This window comes from Calliphora vicina, chromosome 1 (assembly GCF_958450345.1).
Source record: "Calliphora vicina chromosome 1, idCalVici1.1, whole genome shotgun sequence".
NCBI lineage: Eukaryota > Metazoa > Arthropoda > Insecta > Diptera > Calliphoridae > Calliphora > Calliphora vicina.
Genome location: NC_088780.1, coordinates 58,076,380 through 58,096,540, shown reverse-complemented (window position 1 = coordinate 58,096,540; position 20,161 = coordinate 58,076,380). Strand labels below are relative to the sequence as shown.

Genomic DNA, 20,161 nt, shown 5'->3' with positions numbered 1-20,161 from the left:
TAGAAAATTACTAGAAAATCATTTAATGCTTACGTTAAACATATTTCGGAGCGGCATTATTTCATGTAAAACATAAAATTTTCATTAGGAATTAATTTATAATGCATAAATTTTATTATACACGATCACTGAGTGAGTGAATAGTGATTTTGGACAATGTGTTTATGGGCTTAATAATTCTGTTGTTACTGTTACAAGAATTATTTAAATTAATTACATCATTAGAGTGTGTGTGTTTTTTATGAACTTTCACTTATTTGTTGAGTGTCTCTAATGAGCTTAACTTTATTTTATTACTGTGTTTTTTCATTTAGGAAATTTTATCTCAAGAATTTTTTTTTAATATTTTTGATATTCAAAATGATCATTAAAATTCTTAATTAATTTTTCGTTTTTCTTCATCTTTTTAGGTAAGTAAATTCATTAAACATATGGTTTTTTGTTTATGTTTCTCTTAAGAATGTTAACAATTGTATTGTAAGTATGATTTAAAACAAATAAAACGGTATTGAATTTAAATTAATGTTAAAATAACTAACTAACGAAGAAAAACCGTTAAATTGGCATTATTTACAATTTGCCAAATATTGGCAACACTGCTGATATGGTGCTCTCTCTCAATAGTAGGTTGCCAGACGGGGTTTTTTGCTTTCAATGCAGAAGATTACCAGAGTTTTTTGTTATTATTTTTAATAAATTTCAAAGAATTTAAAACGGTTTTTAACAGCAAAATACTTGTTTCAATTGATGAAAACCAAACAATCGTGGATTTGCCATAAATTTTATAAAAATGGTCACAATTTTATTGTTATTTACATTACATTGGCTTTGCCCAAAAACAGTGACATTTATGATATTTGCATGAAATAATTATAATTAAAATGTCAGCGATTTTATAAACAAATCAATCAATTGACTAATGAAATCAAAAATTGAAATTCCTGCCATATTTTCCTCAACACATTCCCCCACCAATTGATTGATTTACTAAGTGGTGACAAGAATTTGTTCAAAATACATAATATATGAATAAAATATATGACATGAATTGATAAAGTTTTTTTTATAAATATTTCTATATTTAAAACTAATAAGTGTGTTTGTAGGTATGTACTACATAAATATATATTTGTTTTTAAATAAACAGGCGTCTGTTAGCATGTGGGTATGTAAACTTATAAATCACTATAAATTTATATTTAATTGCCCAATTCACAACTGGTGTTGTAGCGTTGTATCGTTGTATGTCGTAAATATTTTTCAAACAAATTTTTCGAAACAAAAACAAAACATTAATAAAAAAAATTACGACATACAACGATACAACGCTACAACACCAGTTGTGAATTGGGCAAATAAAAATGTTGCAGGTTTTGTTTTAGTTTAATAAAAAATTCACAACATGTTTGGATTATTAAAGACAATTAGTGAATATAACACCTTAAAATGGAGAGTAGCTGCTGTGCAGTTGAATTTAATTTGAAATTCATATATGTATGCCATGGGAACCAAACAATTCAGACAATAAATATAACGGATTTGTTTTTGAATTGTATTTACTTTTGCCGGCAATAAGGAAGATTTTTAGCTAATTGCATAATAAATTTAAAATTTACTCAATGTTTGTTTTTAGAATTTTCTAAATACCCGGCCCCGGTAAAAAAAAGACTCACAAACTTTTGCTGAGTTTATTTAAAATTTTAATTTGTTTAAGTAATCTGCTCACTAAAAAGCTATTATCAAAATCAAGAGCATTGAAAAAAGGGGTGAAACAAAAAGGTGGCGCCTATTATAAAAGAAATTTGACGTAAATCAGCCAAGAATTTTAACAGTCACACCAAATATTCGCCATTTTCAAAGGCGTGCACAGACAAACAACCAACCACAATTTTAATACGACATGCAAAGACGTGCAAATTAAATTGTGTCTTGAATAAAAATTATTTCAGGAATTTGTAATGAAAACACAACAGACACTTATAGGAAATCGTAGACAAATTATCCAAACAATTTGTCTTACATTTATTTTTAAAACAAAGAGGCAACAAACTATTTTTTTTTTGTAGCAGTTTTTACTTTCAGAAAAAAATGAAACCAGCATCAACAAACCATAAATCAATTTCCACATCAAAACAACGGGGGGGTCAATTGAAAAGTAATTAAACACACAACAAAAACAAAAGAATAAATAACAAGTACTTAAAAACACATTTGTTTTGTTTTCATTAACAAACAACAAGTGTCAAATTAGACAAATAAACATGGGAACTATACTCTACATATTGAAAGTACATACCAGAAAATAAATGTGAAATTATCTTTAAAATGTCTTTAACGAGTTTCCACCATTTGATGTCCCAAGGCGTTTGTTGATACGTTTATAGCTCCTCTGCTCGATATGATACAGAACGTAATAACATTTTTATGCAAATTTTTTTTCTTCTCAAATCAAGCAAATTAATCAATTTTTATATTTCTTTGTTCTTTAGAGTATGAAATGAACATGAATGAATTAAATTAATTGGTTGGGATTTTTTATAGTTTTCACAACCTAATTTTGACGAGATTTTAATAAGATTGTGACTTGTTTTTTAGTATTTGCTTTATTTCCAAAATAAAAGATTTATGGATTTTGTATTGAGTTTTAAAGTAAAAGTTGAAAGTGTTAATGTAATAAATAAGTTTTCCAACCCTATTAAACTACATAATCAAAATCTCTATAAATCATTAAAAATATAGAATTTAACACTTCAAGCAGAGATAAAAAAACTCAACAAATAAATTTCAATTTCATTAAGTTCTCTGTTAGATATGTAATAACAGTTTCCCTTTCGATTTCAAGATTTATCATCAGTTTCTGTTGTCAGTCAAGTGGTGGGGGCTGTCAGAGTGTGTTTATGAGCTTAAAAGAGGGTTGGCATAAGGCCTCTTAACAATAGCATTAAAACAGTAGGACAATTGAAGTTTCCTATTAAACACTTTAGTGCATTGGGTCGAGTGTTTTTTCTCAGATTTTCCACGTGCAGCCCTTCATAATTTATGCAATTGACATTCAGCTCATTACAGATTTCCTTCCTTTGATATGTGCAGGATTTCCTTAAACATATTGTGAAAACATAGTTCACTAATTGGAATTAACCACAGAAAACCTCACCCTCTTTATATTTCATAACAACAAGCAGGGTGTTTTTTCAATCGGTTGTTTGCAAATATCAATATCCTTTTTTTTAAGTGTAAAAAGTGGCAACTTTGTAAACAAATATCTCTCATTTAACTGGGTTGCCATGTCAAAAGCATAGCTAATGCAATATGATTATTTTAGGGGAAAAAATTTGTTTTTTTACAAATTTGTTACAAATAATAAAAATATACCCAATATTATATTATTTAATTAAGCAGTAAAGGTCAAGTTGTAAAAAATATGATTATTTTCATAGACAAATTTTATTTTCAATTAGTTATGCGTAATAATCAAATATTACATATTGATGTTTTGTATGTAATTTACAAATTGTTGAGCGTAACAAATTTCTATATTAATTGACATGTTTCTTTGGGACAAAACAAAACTGTGTGTTATTGCAAAAGTTTGTATGAAATTATCATTACACATTTTGTAATAAATGTCAAGTGTGCGTAACAAATTTTTGGGATTTTTGTAATATGTATTTTGTAATTTTCGAGAATATTGTTCGATTTTTATTAAAATAAAATTTTTAGACTAAAAACAACACTATGGTACAGAGAAATCTTTTCATTGTTGAGGAAAAAATGTAGCCACTTTTCTGAACACGTTTTTGACAAAAGCTTAAAGTACTGGGCATTGCACCTGGTGATAAAAGATATCAAATTAAACTCAATTTCCTAGATTGACTACCATTTCGAATTGGTTAAAAGGTAACGGTAACTTTAATTTGGATTATTTCGGTAACGATAATTGCAGTTATTTGGTGGTAACGGTATTTGCTGTTATTAAAACGGTATTTTAATAATAACGTTAATTTCATTCTGAATCTCAAATTTATACAAATATTAAAATAAGATTACAAAGATGGTATTTATGTATTGACAGGACGTTAAAATAATTTTAATTTGGTACCAAATTTATCTGAAAAAATAAAAATATTATTTTGTGAAAAAGAAAAACACAAATTTTTTCAGAAAAGAAGACTGAGAACTTCTTCGCCCTATTTTTGAAATTTTAAAAAATTACCCAAATTTGGAGTTATAGCCAAAAATATATTTTACTTGTAACTTAGCGAACTTAACGAATCCCACCACAGTCATTGCTCACTTGGATATTTTTTGTAATAAAAAATTTGGAATTTTTTCGAAATTTTTAAATTTTGGCTCCAATTAATTTCATAGTTTGAAAAATATTATAAAAGACCAATTTATTCGAAATCAAATGACTTAAATCGATTATAAAATGCCCAAGTTGTGGTACTTTCTAGGTTCAATTGTAGAATTTTGAAAATTTAATTTTTCAAAAATTTAAATTTATGAAATTTAAAAATTTTTGTCAAAATTAAATAAACTAGAAATACTTTGAATACGACAAAATTTATATTTCTCTAGTTCAAGAAAATGTTATTATCTTCTTATTAATTCCTTTAGTTCCTATAAGGAACATAGAGCCTCAATGAGGTTTCGGTAATCAGTTGGTTTAAGATGAGTAGCTGATTGGGCTTCTGCATTCGATCCTGGAACTGGGGCTGCCAGCATGGCCTCCAGGCGGGCTGGCTTAGAAGCCTTACATCACGTTTATATAGCGAACCGCTTGTTACTAGATCCGACACCCGCTTCCAGCCCCCTCTAACATGAGGGATAGTCGCTATTGGTTATTTGAAGACGCCAATCACTCGCCTTGACGTTCCAAGTATCATAGGCACTCAGAACTTGCTAGGAGTCCGGCGCCACCCGGAAGGCCTCTGAGACTCTCCACTCGGAACCGCTGATTTTCCGCGACTGCCAATGGCAGCTGCTCCGCTTATCTACGGAACTTTATACTATCCGCAACCTGTGCACGCGCCCGGTAGCATTCAGCTATGCTTCCTTAGGTCGTGGAATGAGCTCACTTGAATAAGTCCATAGAACTAATTTTCGTGCATTGCTTAATACATTCCCGTTGGCGGGGAAAATAAAATGTAACATAAGTAAAATATAGCATTTTTTTATTTAGAATAAGTGAGAATTTCCAAAAGTCTATTCAAATTATAGTGCTAAATTACCACCAAAATTTAAAAAAATTCAAATCAATTTTTACTTTTTTTAAACAAACTAACTTCAGATTTTGGGAGTATGTATTTTCAAAAATGGGTTCATAAAGTACTCAATCAGACCTATAACTATCCTAATAAGAGCCACCAAATTATATTTCATCACATGCTCCCGAATTCTATTTCCCAATTAAATATATATGGAGGAAGCGTGACAGAAATTGAATTTCAGTCAGCTAATTGTCTAAATTACATGTTTCATTACAAAAAATAATAATAACAAAACGCAAAATTTTCAGGATTAAATAAATCTAAAAACGCATAAAGACACTTAAATATAATGTTAAGACTTAAATAGCACGGTAAGCACTTGTCAAACACTGTCAACCTCTTGCATAACACTGTCAACCTCTGGCCAAACATAGGCAACCCCCCTGATTATAAAATAACTGACATTAGACTTATTTATATTTACTAAAAATTGATCTCTACATTATGTAAACCCTTGAAATTGTTTAACAACTCCCTAACTATTACATAAATCCACCTAACTAAAGTTCTAACACCTAATGAAGATGTTTATCAAATCCATCTCCATTTGAAATATGTTTTAAGCAAATAATTACCAAGTTCATAATAAATTTTGTCACACATTTTTGACAATACAAACGTGATGAAATAATTTCCCATATATAATACAATCAAATTCAAACAGATGTTGTAGAAAAAGAACGCAGAGTAAAGCTTTATTAGAAATTATAATCTTTACACAGCGTGTCATAAAAGAAGAATCAAAATCAAATAAACACCACACCAAACAGAATAGAATAGATGAAAGAATGGAATGATTATGGAAAAGATCTCCACAACAGCATGATGTTCATTTTACAGATGCAGCCAACAATTGTGTAAGAACAAACACCAGTCTAGCACTTCTGTCAAACACCTACACAAATACATCCATGCAGGCATTAGAAAAGTTTTGAATGTGTAACCAGATCAAAACAAAAGCAACTAAGTATAATAATCATAAATCCCAAAGGTGCAGTCTCTTTTTAGTTTTTCTATAATATTTTCATTAGAGATCTGTGGCAGTATGTTTAAAAATAGTAAAAAAAATCTTATTCAAATCAAACGATAAACTCAGTATGAAAGTTTATTTAGCCTAAATTTGTTTGCACTTAGAGAAAATGATAGTGTTAATGGCAACACTAGAGCATGCTTGTTTTATATGGAAAATATCTAAAATGAAAACTATATTTAAACCTCGTTATTTCAGATATAAGCCGGTCATAGTCCTTATTTCCAGAACTGGAAATCCACCTATATTGGGCTCATAACTAATTGGACTCACTCACTGTATTTAATTTAATATATTTGGATACTGCTTTCCAATAACAATTCTAAGGGCCGTTTTCACATTAGGCGATTATCTTTTTTCCCAACGAAAAACTGCAGAATAAAGAAATTTGATTTTCTCAATGTCTCATTTGCTTCTAGTCTGTCGCAAAGCTAAGCGGACCTCATCTGCCAATTATTTATTTATCGAACAGATAGATTCAATCAGCTGACTTCTGTTCATAGTTTTTATGTGTTTGTGTTTTTGTAAACGATATTAAATAGATTTTATAAAAAAAAGTTTAATAGAGGAATTAACATAAATTTGATGGAGGATGAACTCGAAGAACATGAGTTCCATGTGAATGCTGAAAGAGTTTATCATGCCAGGCCTAATTGCCTGGCAAACATGCAGGGTAATGAATTTTTCAAAAGATTCCGGCTGTCGATGGCTACATTAAACAGCTGATTTATGTAAACATGTTGTCACTTGAAGGCAGGGTTCCCAACTTTCACATCTATTTTGAGAAGTATTGTCAACTGAAAATAATGTTTTAACGGACAGTTTATCGGCCTAAAAAATTTATGTCGACATTTAGTAACAGACAGTTTATCGATATATTGAGAAAACGGGCCTAAATATAATTCTCAAACTAAATCACACGCCATGAAATTTTTCCCGGTGTATGCTCAGAACATGCAGCCTAAGAACATGCGCTGCCATATCAAATTGTAGGTGAAAAACAAATATTTATTTATTAGTTTTTTTTTTCTAATTGAGTGGACAGGTGTTGAAAGCTCAAACAACAGAATAAAATATCATCAAATCATAATTAAGCTATCAACTATGTGGACATAGAATGTGCTCAAACAATATAGAATTATAATAAAATTTAAAAACAAATTTAAACATGAAATTAGTAAGAATTGATGTTGTTTCTGTTGTTTCAGCAATTAGAAGTTATAAGCTTGAGTGGTGGTTGGCTGGCTGGTTTGTTAATAATAAAAATAAAATGTAGGTGACCATTTTCTGTTGTTGTTAAAATATTGGTTTCAAACACAGTTTGAAATGATCAGCACCACCGCTATCATTATCTTCACGATCATTAGTCTCGCCAATAACCCGAGTTAGTGTTCTTTGTTTTTCTGTTTCCCCACTTTTCTTTCATTTTCTCCATGTCATGTTGAATTTTCTCCAGTTGGGTGTAGGCAGCAAGCAGCCGGCCGGCCAAACAGTCAACCCGCGAGACAGCAAACGTAAAACGGCATCATTTTGAAATGCTAATGATGCATGTTAAAGGCGGTTGTACGGGAAAACCAAACAAATTATAAATGAAATAAAATAAAAAGAAATGCAACATTGTCCATTTGTAGCCATGTTATGATAATGAGATGAGATGGCACAATATGCCACAGCCACCAGTCACCACCACTGGTGGAACCAAAGAAAATGACGAAGAAAGTGTTGTGTCGTGTACTTTATGATGTTAAATTACTTCTTTTGACACATGAGTACATTTTTACACATTTAATCATTTATCACTTGTTAGTTTAACTAATACAAAACATATTTTTATAACATTTTTTTTTGTTTTCAAAATGTCATTTTTCTAATATAAAATTTAGGGTCCCCTATTAAGAAATAAAAGAAATTTTGAACGATAGAAAAAAACACACACAGGAAAAAACTTTCATTTTCTATACAAGAAATACTCGTATCATGCGATTAATGGTCATGATTCTTGTGACGGGAAATGAGGCACATCTTAGATTCTTCTTTTTTTTTATTTTCGTTTAACAGCAATGTATCAAATATTTTCAACTCATTTAAAAAACAATTTGTTTTATTTAAGTTACACACACCCATCATCATGAACAGCTTCAACATCGTTCTTTTTTTAAGCACCACACACTGCTGGTGATGCCTCTGTCAAAAGGAAGACCACCTTTTTGGAAACGAACACTTATGGTCCATAATCCCCATGTTATTACTTTTTTTTTGTATTATTAATGCAGCTAAAATAAACACGCATAAAAACTTGAAAAATATTCAAGAATCTTCTTGTGTTTGATGCATTTTAGTTTTAATTATAACAAACAGATTTTCTTTAACATGTAAAAGTGTTAGAAAAAAAGAGTTTTATACAAAAAATAAGGGAAATATCTAAAGATTCGGAATATTTATTTTCCAAATTCACTATTAAATATTAACAAAAATGCTCAAAATCAAATGCAGTACAGTTATTTCAAAATTGGCAATGATTCTTAAACTTCAAGATCAGTGTTTTGATAATGTATTTCTATCGCAAAAATATTAAAAACATAGATGTAACAAATCTACTAATTCATTTCATAGCCTTTACAGGGGTTCTAGACGTGATAAAATCATTCAACTCAAGCTCTAACCTGTATCCTTATAGGTAGTGGAGTCGATTTAGCGACGTCCGTGATTAAAAAAGGTTTTTCGATGTCGCCGGATAACTTCCAGACTATATGTGGTACTAAGATATCATATGAGGGCCGCAGAACAAAAGGTACCTTTTAATTTTTTTTTACAAATTGATTCTTTTTGTAGTTTTATAACATTGGGGTTGAAATCTTCTAGAAAAAAATCAATTTCCCAAAATTTTTAAATTTTCAAAAAAGTACCTTTTGTTCTGCGGCTCCACATATATAGTCATGATAATTTTTTTTACATAAAATTTTTAATAAAAACATCAAAGTTAGTGAGGAGTGCTTTCTAAATTGTCTGAGTCGAAAGAATCATCCAAATCGGTCCATAAATGGCCGAGATAAAAGCGAATCCCGGTTTGTAAAAAATCCGATTTTTCGGTTGTAGTGAAACTCATCCTATTTCATTCATATTTTGTGTACCTCTGTTCTCACATGGATCCGCGGTCTTCTATGGGTTAAGAAAAAATCCAGCGAGGCCGTGATGAACTCCGCAAAATGTTAAGCTCAAACACTGTATTCTAAATTATTTTCCAATTGTAATTTGATAAAAACTTTTTTTACTTTAGGAATTTGACAGCACATGATTATATTCTCAATATCTGGAAAAATAATTTAGAAACACAAATTGAAATTTTGTAAAAGTATTTTTTTATAAAATACATGCTATGAGAATTATAGAATTAGCTTAGAGCAACTGTTCTCACATGGATCCGCGGTCTTCTATGGGTTAAGAAAAAATCCAGCGAGGCCGTGATGAAATCCGCAAAATGTTAAGCTCAAACCTGTATTCTAAATTATTTTCCAATTGTAATTTGATAAAAACTTTTTTTACTTTAGGAATTTGATGATTATATTCTCAATATCTGGAAAAATAATTAAAAAATGTAAAAATATTTTTTTATAAAATTAATTATAGAATTAGAATTATTTTATAACATTTTTATTTTCAACATATTAATTTTTGAACTTCAATTTGTTTTTTCTCAATATTAGCTTGGTTTTCTGAATAACAATTCCTATTATCTCAATATTAAGTTGGATGTCCCACCTTCAATATGCGTTTTCTCAATATTAAATTGGATTTCTCATTTTCATTTTACTTTTTCTCAATATGTATAAGTAAACTTTTCTGAATTTTAATTTTTTATTTATCAATTTCAATTAGAAGTGGTGTAGTCAAAAAGGAATATTGAGGTCTAAATTTGTCAAAATAATTATAATTAATATGTACCTGTACCTTTTATGTTTTGTATATAAGAATGGGAAAAAGTGGGCCGTGTTTTCAATGAAATAGCATTTTACTTATATGTAACTTGTAAACTATCTGTCAAATGAGAGGTACTTCAAAGGCATTTCCAACGAAGTATAACACAAGAATGGGTCTACAATTGAGAAATATATTGTTTTTACCTTTTAAAAACGGTGGTTTATTTCCTTTAAATAAAGCGGATACTTTTGATTGTAAATAAAAGCAGTTTAGTAGTTTAAAATTGTAACAACTATTTATTCATTAAAATTTACACAACTAACAGTTTAAATATTCACTTTATTTTAATGTACACACTTTAAAAACACTCTTTATAATGTACAAGTTGTTGTCACTATTTATAGACAGCGCCATATTTCTTCCAGTAGCTTCATGAAAGTTCTATTTCTACAATGATCCACTCAAAACGCTTATTCAATGTTGTATGTTCCACAGCTATGTTAATAATGTCTTTAGTTATCAGTTAATCGGCCGGTAAACAACACTGTCCACAATTAGATGCAACTTGAAACCAGGCGTAAGAAACCGTTATGTGATCTTTTATACAATTTCGTAACAATTTGTTTTAAATCAGACTTGTTGAAGATGTAATTAGATAAAATTAATGTAGACAATAATCTTTAATTTAACATATAGTACGACTCTGCATGTGTTCAAATTCTGGAAATATTAAACGATTTTTACATTAAATTTTAAGGCTACAAAATATGTTAATTTCCCTGAAACTAACGCATCAAAGTATCAGAGTTTTAAAAAAATGATTCTATATTTTTAAAAACCTAATTACAAAAATGTTCAATTCTTCTAGAAATTATGATTTTTGATTATTTTTTAAAATTTTGTTAGATTTTTATAGCTTAAATCCATTATAATAAAATGATTTATGATAAATTTTTTTCTATAAATTATTATGATGGGGTTATCAATGAAATTACTTTAACGAAGTGGTAATTGTAGCCAATCAATTATTTTCGATTTAATATGGAAAATTCACTTTAAAAAACACATGGCTCTTAAACACATCAACTCATAAAAAGTATTGAAATTTTATTGACTTTATTTTTTTTGTGGGAAAAAGGTCAACTACTTTATTTTAAAAAAAAAAAACAACAAATTGAATTATTGCTTTTTTCAATGAAGTATTATGGAAATTTGCCTAATAAAAGTTGAATTAGTTAAAAATATTATTATATTGCCTTAAACAGTTAAACATATTCAAATTAACCTTGCTAAAAAATAACTACATTCATTACAACACTTATTTTTAACCTAAATTTTTTAATTATTTAGCCATAGTGCAAAATAAATAGTTCGTTACACTCAAAACAAAAAAACGTAATCAATCTAATTGTAGATCGAACATGTTTATCAATTTACAACATTTTTTTATGCATACATATGTTAATAACTTTTTAAATAAAAAAGCTTTTAGCAAAGTTTATCAAAATTAAACATATGTATGTATGTAGGTATGTACATTATTTATAAGTAGAAAAAATCCATTAAATCAAACCTAATTGAAATTTAAAATGCAATTTATAGAAATGTCTAAATAAACCAGGCGATCCAAAGAAAATAAAATTAAAATAAGTTTGAATGTTTTCAATATTTTTTCAACCTAAATTTATAAGAAAAAAAAATATTCACACATTTTGGTGAATAGATTAATAAAAAAAATCTTTTCATAGGCGGTTTGTTTTTACTTTATACGAACATTTTTTTAACACCTGTCACACACTCTTGTAGAGTTATCAAACCTGAAACCTCACCCTACACCCTCCCGCTGCAGCATTGAAACCAAGTGATAATGACAGTTTGTGTCTTGTATTGAATTGAAGTCAATGAAAATCGGCACAAGTGTGAATCACAAGATCGATTTTATATTTCATGGGGTTGTTGTTTGTTATTGATTTAAATTTATTGTTTTTGTCATTGTTTCATGGGGACTTAAAAGTGTGAAAAACAAATTTCACTGTTGAAATATCAAAATAAATATTTGTTGTTTGAACTAAAATTACCAAGATTTTGTTGATTAAAAATTATTGAACAACCGCATTTCTAAACAAAACAATTATTAAAATTAAATAAAACAATATAATTATGAAAAAAAAAAACACAAAATGAAAAAGTAAAAAAAACGAATCCTACTTTGTCAGGCCCCGGCGAGATTCGAACTCACGATCTCCTGTTTACTAGACAGGCGCTTTAACCAACTAAGCCACGGCGCCTTTGTGTGCTCTGGTCACTGTAAACTAAATGATAACGAGTTAAAAAGTATTTTGTATTTTTATTTATTTATAAAAATAATTTATCATTACCGTTATCAACAAATATATGCTACAAGGGCTTTTAATAAGTTTTTACAAGATTTTTTTAAACTTATTTGTAGCAGTTAATTTATAGATTTCTTCACTAAGAGAAAAACCTTCGTGTGAGGCATGAATTTCTACATTGGATTAATGAAAAATGTCATTAAAAGTCAGCTAAGGAAGCAATTCATTGTATTAATGGAGAATGTTTCATTAATAATATGAATTTTCATTCCACTAGCTTTATGAAACCACTTCATTAATGTAATGAAATTACCCATTATTTCAGTGAATATATTTCATAAATTCAACAAAACATTTTCATAGTACTAAGGATTTTACTTCATTATTGGCATGCATTTCCTACGTTAAATTCAGCACTTTATTGCATTAATTGAATGAAATTAATTCATACATTTAATAATTATTTTTCATATATTTTATGTAATTGTATCATAGTTCTTATGATTTTTTTACATTAAAGCAATGCAATTATATCATTAGATTAATGATTTTACTTCATGTGTGATATGAAATCTTCCCCCCATTAAAAACCAGTAAAAATATATATAAAGTATATATATACATATATATATATATATTTATTATTAATAATATTTTATTTATATATAAATAAACACATAAAGACAAATACAATTTGATTTCAATATATAATCACAAACTGGAAGTTAAAAAAAATTTTTCAAGAATTCAATTTATAAATTATTTAATAATTACATTAATAATAGTTCCTTATAATTATTAATTTATTTAAAGGTAAAGAAGTTTTTTATAGTTTTAGGAAATGTTAGAAAGTTCACTAATAAGAAGTGAAACTTTTTGATTTTTGGTAATACTTGTTTTATCAATATTATAAAAATAATGTTCTACAAAACACCAGAAATTTGACGAAGGCAATGGATACTCCACATTAAAAATATGGAATGTTTTAAAACAAATATCTAAGGCTCTGTAAAAGTCGTTAAACTCTATCAAAAAGGAATCCAAGAACACATAATATTTTGATATATTTAAATTTTTGGGATCTCCAAGCCCTAAAATAAAAGGTTGAATTGGTTCACCTTTGGCTATTAAGAAATCGGTGTGATCCTCTAGTGATTGCATTGTCTCATTTATATATATAAACGATTCTTGGGAGTTTTTTAAGGAAAATTTTCCAAAATCCTTTTTTCCATTGACGTCTTTTCTAAGAAATTTCTTTGTTGGGGGTAAAAAGTAGTGAACACACCATAATATTTTCAGGAGAAATCCATTTTTATCTGTAATATAAAGAGAAGAAAAATTAATTTTAAATGGATAAGTAAGATTATATGTGTTCATATAAAATAAATTACCTTTTTCTATATCATCCCACTGCAAACTGTTGACAACATTTTTAATTTCATTATTATAAATACTAGTTTCATGACTTTTCAAGTAGTTGAATATTTTTTTAAATTTTTCGTCACTTTCAGCAATTGTTGAATAGTTTTCCTGGAGAACTTTAAAATCTAAATCCATCTATAAAATACAATAAAAAGTAATAATCATTAATTTAAAAGCATAAATAAATAATATATCTACATTTAGTTAAATATTTTTGGATTATAAATATCTATTTACCAGTTGTGATCCAATAGGGCCTCGGTATTGTGGCCAAAGCATTAGTGCCTCATTAATATTTTTGGCTTCAACGTGAATTTGGCTCAAACGAAATTTTGAACATGCTGACCAGGTTGCTTTAAAGTCTTCTGCTGTAAGATTATCATATTTTAAACTCTGCATACATATTTGAGCGTTGTCTTCAGGTACTGTAAGAAAATAATGTTTACATTAAAATAAAATTTTATGTTTTTGTAAGTTTAGTAACATTACCAAATTTGTCCTTGGCTTCAAGAACTGCCGTTGAGGATTTAGCTTCATTTTCATACATTTTTAATTTGTTTTTGTTGTTATGGTATTTTATATAAATTCGTCCACGCCTCTCTGTGCGATAAAATTCCAATTTTTCTCTTGGAAATATTTTTAATATTTCTTTTTCCAAACGATAGCTGATTTTTAAAGTCATTGTAATGTTTCTTGAATAGAAATATTCAACTATAATATTCATAATCATAATACGTTGATGTTCAGTTAATAATTGTAATTTTTCGTATTGTTCAACAATATTACAGCCAACTTTATGTTGTTTTAAAATATCTATTACTGCTGGTATAGAGTCCATTTCATCTGATGATTGCGAAGATAAAAAGGATGAAGATGAGGTATTATCAGAACTTTGTTTCATATATCTTCGAGCTAATGACGGAGTGCAATTTTCATCCTTCCATATTTCAAATTGATATTTGAATATAAGTCGGTCCCCAATTTTCATTTTTTTTGTAACTTCATCCATGTCATCATTTCTCATTATTTTCATGACATCGATAGTTATGTGTTCCGCTGAAAAAAAGCAATTTAATTAATATTTGTGGAAAATTAAATAAAAATGATAAATGTCTTACCTTCAAAAAAGCTTACTAAGTGTTCCAAATTCCAACTTTTTAAGAGATTACACAATAGATCTCCGCTGTCTTTACCTTAAATAAAAGTAATAATTATAAGTACAGAGTAATTTACATTTCTTTAAAACGTAACATAAATTGTCCCTTCGCGGTTCCAATAATAGTTGTGGGAGGTATTTTAATTTGTTCCACATCAAGAACTTCAAATTCACCGAGATCGGAGGGATTAATTTGAAAAGCTTTATAGTGTTTTAAATACGTTGCATTGCGCATTTTTTGTACAAAAAGGTAAACTTTGTTTTCAAAAATAATAATGTTATTGATTTTGTAAAAGTTGTAATCACTATTTCTTGTACAAATATAAAATTCTTTTTTGTAAAGTAAGTTATTATAAATTACTTTGTCATACAAATCTAACTGATTTATTGGCTTTTGAAGTATTTTTGAGACAATATTATTTAAAGTGCTCTTCGATCTATCCCTTTCGGAATAAATAATTGGATTTTCTTTACAATTTGATTGAAGCAAATAATTTGCAAAGTAAAATAGATATTTTTTTGCAAGCGAAACGCTTATGTTTTTTCTAGAAGTTATCGAGTGTGTATATAACTTAAAACCGCGATGTTTTGCTTCAAAATGGAAGCTCCAAAATTTTCGAACTGGACCGCAAGCTTCCATGACTTCGGGGTAATGCGTAAGTATGTGAAATTTTGGTTTTAAGGTATCTTTAAATAGATTTAAATACATTCGATTATGTTTTTTATGTTTTATTTTTATAAATAGTTCCACAGCATCTATAATTGTCATTATGTTTAAGAAAATGATAACCTTTTAAATGTTTAAAGTAGCCATCAATTTCTTCAAACACTTTTTTACACAGAAAACAATTCATATTTATAATTACCTGCACAATTATTAATTTATTACGTTTTATTTCAGTTTTGGTCACAATATTTTTTTTTAAAGAATATATTTTAATACAAACTGTAATGTTAATTTTTTAAACACGCACTTTACTTCTTTATCTACCGGCTTTCGCGTCACAAATAAAAGTGATTGATTGTTCTTGCATCTTATTGTAAAAAGAACATAAACATGTAAAGGTGACCAGTTATTATAATAGCTTTAAATATGACGTCATTTATAGAACAAACTAGGAAAAAACATAATAAAATGCATTCCTTATTAACAAATACACTTAACTACTGGTAACCTTAATTTTTTTCTTTTTAGTTTTACCGTTAGTTTAAGCAAGTAGTAAAAAGTAAAAAAGTGGCATGACAACTATATAAGTATGAAATGGCATACTTTAAAAACAACAAACACATTTGTTTTTAAATTTTTGTTAATGAAGAATGTTTCATTGGAATATGAAACATCTTCATTGACATCTAACATTAGTAAAAATACACAAAAAGAGAGCAAGGTGTAAAAATTATAAGAGGGTAGAGGGGTATTCAGAGGATTACTGAAGAATATTCATTACATATAAAAATTCTACTTCACTATAAATATGAAACATGTTCATTCACATTAAAAAGTAGTAAAAAAAAGTAACCAAAGGTGAACAAAGGGTAAACATTTGAAAGGGTAGAGGGAAATATACAAAAATTTAGAAGGTGAATTATTGAAGAATATTCATTGCAAATATGATGCAGTTTCAAAAATTTTTCAAAAATCGGTAAATTTGCACTATATTAAATAAAAAATATTTAATTAGATGCATAATTAAAGTTAATTGCAGTATTTAATAAAAAAGTATATTTATAGTACATATTCTTTAAAAAAAATTGAAAAAATGAAACTTCATATTTCTAATGAAATATTCTTCACCAGTGCAATGAAACACAAAAATTTCCAAAAAATTTTATAATGAAACATTTCATTTCATACATGAAATGCTGCATTGTACTAATGAAATTGTACATATTTCTAATGCAGAACTTTTAATGAACGCGGTTCATTAAAAATATGACAGATTTTTCTCTTAGTGTTTCTACACGTGACTATAAATGCGGTTAAATTGTTTTGAATTGACCAATATTCTAAACTAAGCTGTCATATAAATATGATATATAATTTTTGTCAGCTTAAAATTTATCTCTAATTTTATTACTTTTATATAGAAGTAGTAAATTGTATTGTATTGGGTTCATGTCTGGAGATTTTAGAGGAGTAGGCAACATTTTCAAATCAAAAGAGAGGCATTTTAATTTCTGCAATTTAGAATTTTGGTTCTTTTTTAAATCAACTTTTTTTCAACGTCGGGAGATATTGGCTAATTTTTCTAAATAAAATTTCTTGACTATAACATAAAATCTGTGTGGAAAAGTTAATACGATTATGTGTAACTATTAGTCTATAGAAAATTCTGGATAAAGCAGGAAAATTTTGCGTACATATTTTTTTCTGAAAATTTTTTGTGTTACTGAATTTCCAATGAAAAGCTTAGAAAATATAAGTGCATAACACAACATTTTTTGAATAACATTATTTTTATAGAAAAATGTGTGTATAATGGAATTTTCAGAATAAATCAAGATCCAAGTAACTGTTTATATTTTCATAATTTTTTTCTGATATCGGCCGGGCGAAGGTCGTTAAAACTCTGAGATGAATCGAACACCGGCTTCATATTTTCTGTATAGGTATCAAAAATTTTCAGAAGTACTGTCAATGTTAATAAACAGTACCATAGACAATAACTAGATAGGTAACTGAGAGCCAAAAACGTAAGTCTGTTGTCAAAAACCTAATTCATGAGAATGTATTGCATGTATTTTGTTATTGTATCACCTGTATGTGTGAAAAGAGAGTAATTTTTCAATATATATTACTCTCTCCTTCCGTTCTATGTGTTTATTCTATGAACAGTACCATATTATACAGTCAGAGACTAAAGTTTGTATACACCTCAAAAATATTTAAACTTTTGTCGAGTGAATTTTATCGTATTTTTAAGAATTACCGTTATGTTTGTAAAGTCTATATTTTTTGTTATTTATGAAACTAAATAAAACTGTATACTTAAAGTTTTCCTTAAACGTTTACTTTTCTTTAATCAATCAATATTTGAGATTGTATTTAAACTTTAGTCTCTGACTGTATATGATATAAAAGGTATTTTGAATCACTATTCAATGATACCCATAATGATCAGATAATTTTCTAAATATATGAGAAACTTACTATTACAGGCAAATCCTGGTATAGCGAACGTTACGTAGTCCGACCCATTCGTTGAATCGAAAAATTCGTTATATCGAGATTTGTTTTTTTAATAACTTTTAAGCAATGTGATATTAGCTTAACAATTTGTTCATCTTTTGTAGTTATAATTAATTATTCTTCGGGAGGTTGACTTGGAACATTGTCAAGGATTAATAAAGCCTTCATTGGGTGGGATGTCGGTTCTAATAATGATTCTACCATTAAAGATATACACGTTTGAATGAATATCCATTAATTGAATGAAAATAATTTATAAAAGAGCGGTGTTTCTTTGCCTTTCCAAGAAAAAAATATTAAATCTTCATTGTTCTTTGGGATTTGGGAAATGTACTATTTTCCATCCCTGGTACATAAGATTCGGCACAGACGAATATAGATAGCACTCTGACTTTAATTTCAAATAAGTGACAACACTGTCACGAATAAAACTTAACAGAACCCTATCAAATTTCTAAATATTTGGAAATCCAACAAACCAAATACCTATTCCGCTTTTAATTTTAAAGTGTAAAACAAACAGTTTTAAATTATTCCACTTCACACACACTTGATAAATAATGCAAAAACAAAACAAATCTTTCCACCTGACTGACCTACCTACAATATTTGTTGCATTAAATATTTTTTTTATAACTTTATTCTAACACTTCTTTGTAAGAAAAACCCTACCACACACATGACACAAGAGAGAAAAATTGTAAACAAACAAAATAGAAAACCATAAAATTTTATGCGTTAAAACACATTACATTAAATTAACAAATTCTTATTACACAGTCTCCGCATCGTAAAAATGTTAATTACACATTATTATTATTGTTGTTATTACATATTACAACAACCAAAAACCCAAACAAACAAAAATGAAAGTATGTACCGACTGACACTTCTTTATATGTATACTTGAGCTGTTGCTTTATGACTCTCGGCAAGTGTAACAAGATCTAACATGATACATATTTTTATATACAAACACGCATCCATACATAAGTATACATACAGTGAATGTCACTTAAAATCGTACACCATCGTAGTCAAATTTTATTCATTAGTTTTAGAAAGTTGATGTTTTGGAAATATTTTAAAATGCTATTTTTATATTGTGTGTGCTATACCTATCAGAAAATTGGGTATAATTTTAATTGCCCTTATCCACAAATAAAAAAAAATGAATAAGACTGTCAGTGCCCAGAATATCAACGCTTCATTTAAAATCGTAAAGGCACTAAAAAATAGCAAATGATACCCTACAAAGTATTAGGATTATTTAATATTAAAATTTGTTTTAATTTTTAAAGTTTTAATTATAATTTAATATAATTGTACGAATTTAAGTGAAATATGAATTTTGTGATGTTCTTTAATTTTCATCAATATTTTTTTAACGAATTGAGGTTTTGTTAACTTTTTTGTTGAAATACATATTTTTTGTTCCAATTTATAAAATGACTTTTAATTTTTTATATAATCACCTATTATTGCCTGTAAAATTTCATAATATTTTAAAAAAAATACGTTGTACGATTTTGAGTGACACTCACTGTATACAGTGAATGTCACTTAAAATCGTACACCATCGTAGAAAAATTTTATTCATTAGTTTTAGAAAGCTAATGTTTTGGAAATAGTTTAAAATGCTATTTTTATATTGTGTGTGCTATTACCTATCAGAAAATATGGTATAATTTGAATTCCAGTGCCCAGAATATCAACGCTTCATTTAAAATCGTACATGCACTAAAAAATAGCAAAGGATACCCTACAAAGTATTAGGATTATTTAATATTAACATTTTTTAAAGTTTTAATTATAATTTAACGAATTTAAGTGAAATATGAA

General features: G+C 27.8%; 2 protein-coding genes and 1 non-coding gene across 4 annotated transcripts in view; 1 reads left to right on the top strand and 2 right to left on the bottom strand.

Annotated features, from left to right (window-relative positions):
- The window catches only part of LOC135962753 (saccharopine dehydrogenase-like oxidoreductase), a 485,871-nt gene that overhangs the window by 355,264 nt on the left and 110,446 nt on the right, over positions 1-20,161 (bottom strand). The window lies entirely within an intron of this gene.
- The window catches only part of bnl (branchless), a 174,632-nt gene that overhangs the window by 105,253 nt on the left and 49,218 nt on the right, over positions 1-20,161 (top strand). The gene's annotated exons all lie outside the window — the stretch shown is intronic.
- On the bottom strand, positions 12,433-12,506 carry TRNAT-AGU (transfer RNA threonine (anticodon AGU)). The gene has a single exon. It is a non-coding gene; the product is annotated as a tRNA-Thr (tRNA).